We start from the raw sequence: 4,074 nt of genomic DNA, 5'->3' as shown, positions 1-4,074 counted from the left end.
GGACAAGCAAAGCAAAAGGGTGCAGATGCTGGCAGGGAAGAGAAGTGAGCCATGCTTAAACCACAGACTTTTAAATCCTGTAGAGCACTGGGCCCAGGTCCTCCAGATCTGGTTGGTTACTGCAGTCCGCTTCTCTGGCACCTCAAAAGACGGCTTGGGTAGACAGAGTTACTGACACACGCAGGCTAATAAGGAGAGGCTGTCACAAAGTCTACCGGTCATGTTTTGTAAGTGACTGTGTTCTTCCAACTAAGCCTGACCCCAAAATATTTTCAGTGCAGGAAATGTTTGTTTTTCCAAGTATGTATAAGTGCTGCTGCTAAGATGCTGACTTGAAAGAGTTTATCTCTTCCTAGAACATCATGCTCATGTGCACAGTAGGACTAGAGCCTCTGCATATTGTACCCTCTCATTTCAGAGTCACTTGTGATTTTAGTCTCTTTTCAAAAACTTCCACATGAAACGAGAGCTTTTGAACAATACAACTGCCACAGTCCATGTTTTACTGCAGCTGGTACATTGCTGGTCTTTCCTTCAGCGTTTGCTTCACAGATCGCTTTAATGTTAAACAAGTGGAGCTTTTTATTGATGATAAATAAGCACAGAGCTGTTGCTTATACTGTGGAGCTGTACCATGAGATGGCATGGGGACCCAAAGTCAGTCACTTCTAATGAATTCAAAAAAAGTAAAAGCTCATTAAACTTAACTGGTCAGTTCACCCAATTTAGAAAAATAAATTCACTTTCTCCTTGCAGATACCTCACTGTCATTCAATTTTATTAGAACAACTTTGTATTGAAGAGATAGTACCTATTTGATTGATTTACTGTTATTTATGTCAGTGCGTCACAGTGGCTGTTGAGAGTCACAATTTTGTGGCTCGCTCAAAGGTAACTATACTGAGGGCTTATTTAGTTGTTGTGGAGGTGAAAGGTGTTGTTTCTAAATGGACAACACTGGTGCTTGAGGTCAGTGGCAGGTTCACATGGGTTAATGTTTTTATTAACCCGGCAGTGTCCAGCATTATTTATTTGTGTAATGTTGCAGACTAGTTGAGTTTACCAGTGCATAAATTCAACCATCTGATATAATTTTAGGAGCAGAGATTATAGTGGCTGGATGTTGCCGAGCAGTGGCTTTGTTTACATTCAAACAAAACATCCACCTATTGCCAACTACTGCTTTTATTCTGATTAGGAGAATTAATAAATTAAAAGGCTTACTTACAAATGTCACCACAACACAATTTATTGGCTCCAGATACTGCAGCTCTTTGCTATGTGTGATAAAGCCACAAGTAATGGTTATTTTCTTTATGGCTTAATCTGCTAATTATTTGTTTATTTGTTTTGTCTACAAATTGTGAAAGAATTTTATGTATAATTTCTCTAGGGCCACGGTGATGTCTTTAATTTGCTTTTTCTGTCTGACCAATAGTCCAAAACCTAAAGATTTTTAATTCAGTGTCATACATGACAAAGTTGAGCAGCAGCTCCTTACATTTAAGTATATTATAATAAGAATATTTGGCATTTTTGCTTGAAAATTACTCAAATCGATTATAGCAAATAAATTTCCTGTTGATTGATTGATTTCGTCTTCAGGAGTTATTTTGAGTATATTAGATATAGAAGACAATCTTTCTTCATCCAGGACACTGACCTGAAGTAGTCTTCAAAACAAGAATGTGAATGTCCTTAAGTGGCTGAAGCCCAGAGCTAAATCCTTTTGACAAGGGTAGGCAATTTATTTCAGAAACATTTTGAGTTACATTTGTTGAAATTCCCTTCACCTCCTGACAGCAATCAATAAGTCAAATGCTCTGACACACACAGGACAAACTGTTTAAATGTGACATTTATATTTAATTTTCTCGCACCGTTCTTGGTCAGAAAAATTTTTCACTTGTGATTTTGAATTCACTTTGCAACATTACAAATTGTGGATAAGGGCAAAGCAGCTGAATTCTTCGGCAATGTTTTCTTTTCTGCAGCTACTAATTTATTCATACACAGAAACACACACAAACACTTCTCAGGTCTCTGGCTATTGTGGCAGACTGATGCCAATGGTATTTCGTACTTGTATCATACCCATACTGTCAGAGTCTGGAATATTCTTCCACTTTTTGTAAACTTTACCATTATTTGGCTGTGATGACAGCATGGTGATATTTGAATGTGTTTGGTACCACTACACCTGTATGAACCTGCTTGTCCCTTTTATAAATCACCCCTGTTCAAAAGTCCAATTTAATGCTTATGCAAAACAGAAGTGTGTGTGGCATTAATAAACTCTGAAAAAGGAAACACTTCCTGTAATATAGTACATCAAATTTATTAAAAAGAAAATATTTTAGATTTATATTAATTGGTATGTGGGAGGAAACCAGAGCACCCGGGGTAAACCCACGTGGACACGGGGAGAATGACTAAGCCACCATGCCACCATGCCACCTATATTGTCCCACCACTGTCTTCCATCATCGGAGCAAAACACAGAGTCCGCCTCCTCTCATCTTGCTGGAGTCTTGCGCTGACAGCTTGGAACATGGTCAGCCCGCCGAGAACTTGATCCGAGGTGCTGACGGGGCAGGTCTCTGTAAAAAAAAATGGCAGTTTCTGATTTCTGTTGCTTGGCCAACATGAGTCCCATTTTGTCCAGACCGGACCTTGAGTAGCAGTCTTAAGTCCAAGTGGGGTGAACATGGCTCCTATCCTGGCTCTCTTTTTCTCCTCTGAACGATCAGCACACCCTCCGTGGTACCTAGTCAGGTTGATCTGGCTGGCGGATCGTCTACGGTCGGCTGCTCATTAATCCAAAACCCTGTCTTCCTCATACAATGACTGTATTTCTGTCAGGTGATATGTGTTTCGGCAATAAAGCCATAAAAAACAAGTGAAAAACAAAAGTGTGGTGAAGTTTGAAGGAGCTAGCTGCTGCTGCATCTAGATCCTGGTTGCCACAGCAACGGGCACTCTGGTACTCTGCTATATGTGAGTTGTGAATTTCCTCTTGATGTTTCCCTGGAGATCAGTTCCATCATTTCCAGATCGAGCTAAAACAGTGGCGTGTGAAACAGTGGTGGGCCTTAAAAAAGGCAAACATAGCTGTAATTTTAGCCTAAACCCAGGCACGCAAAGTTGCCTTGTTGTTCTGGAAAAATCTGCTGCAATTGTTGCAATGGGTCCTGGAGAAATAATCATTAATGTTTGCTCTGATTTTGGAAAAAACAGCACAAATTTCCCGCTGTTAAATCCCAATCGTCCTTGGCACATGGTAAAGAAAGACTGAATACATTGTCTCGTTCTGGAACAAACTGCAATTGTTGCTCTGCTGTTGGTCAAACCAACAGCAATTTTCATTCTGCTATTCTTGCTCTAATCCTGGAAAAACAAGCTGCAATTTTTGCGCCTGTCCTGGAAAAATCTGCTGCAATTGTTGCAATAGGTCCTGGAGAAATAATCATTAATGTTTGCTCTGATTTTGGAAAAAACAGCACAAATTTCCCGCTGTTAAATCCCAATCGTCCTTGGCACATGGTAAAGAAAGACTGAATACATTGTCTCGTTCTGGAACAAACTGCAATTGTTGCTCTGCTGTTGGTCAAACCAACAGCAATTTTCATTCTGCTATTCTTGCTCTAATCCTGGAAAAACAAGCTGCAATTTTTGCGCCTGTCCTGGAAAAATCTGCTGCAATTGTTGCAATAGGTCCTGGAGAAATAATCATTAATGTTTGCTCTGATTTTGGAAAAAACAGCACAAATTTCCCGCTGTTAAATCCCAATCGTCCTTGGCACATGGTAAAGAAAGACTGAATACATTGTCTCGTTCTGGAACAAACTGCAATTGTTGCTCTGCTGTTGGTCAAACCAACAGCAATTTTCATTCTGCTATTCTTGCTCTAATCCTGGAAAAACAAGCTGCAATTTTTGCGCCTGTCCTGGAAAAATCTGCTGCAATTGTTGCAATAGGTCCTGGAGAAATAATCATTAATGTTTGCTCTGATTTTGGAAAAAACAGCACAAATTTCCCGCTGTTAAATCCCAATCGTCCTTGGCACATGGTAAA

The sequence above is a fragment of the Micropterus dolomieu genome, linkage group LG20, assembly GCF_021292245.1.
Source record: "Micropterus dolomieu isolate WLL.071019.BEF.003 ecotype Adirondacks linkage group LG20, ASM2129224v1, whole genome shotgun sequence".
NCBI classification, from domain to species: Eukaryota; Metazoa; Chordata; class Actinopteri; order Centrarchiformes; family Centrarchidae; genus Micropterus; species Micropterus dolomieu.
The sequence above is the reverse complement of the archived record's forward strand: the minus strand, read 5'-3'. Positions refer to the sequence as shown.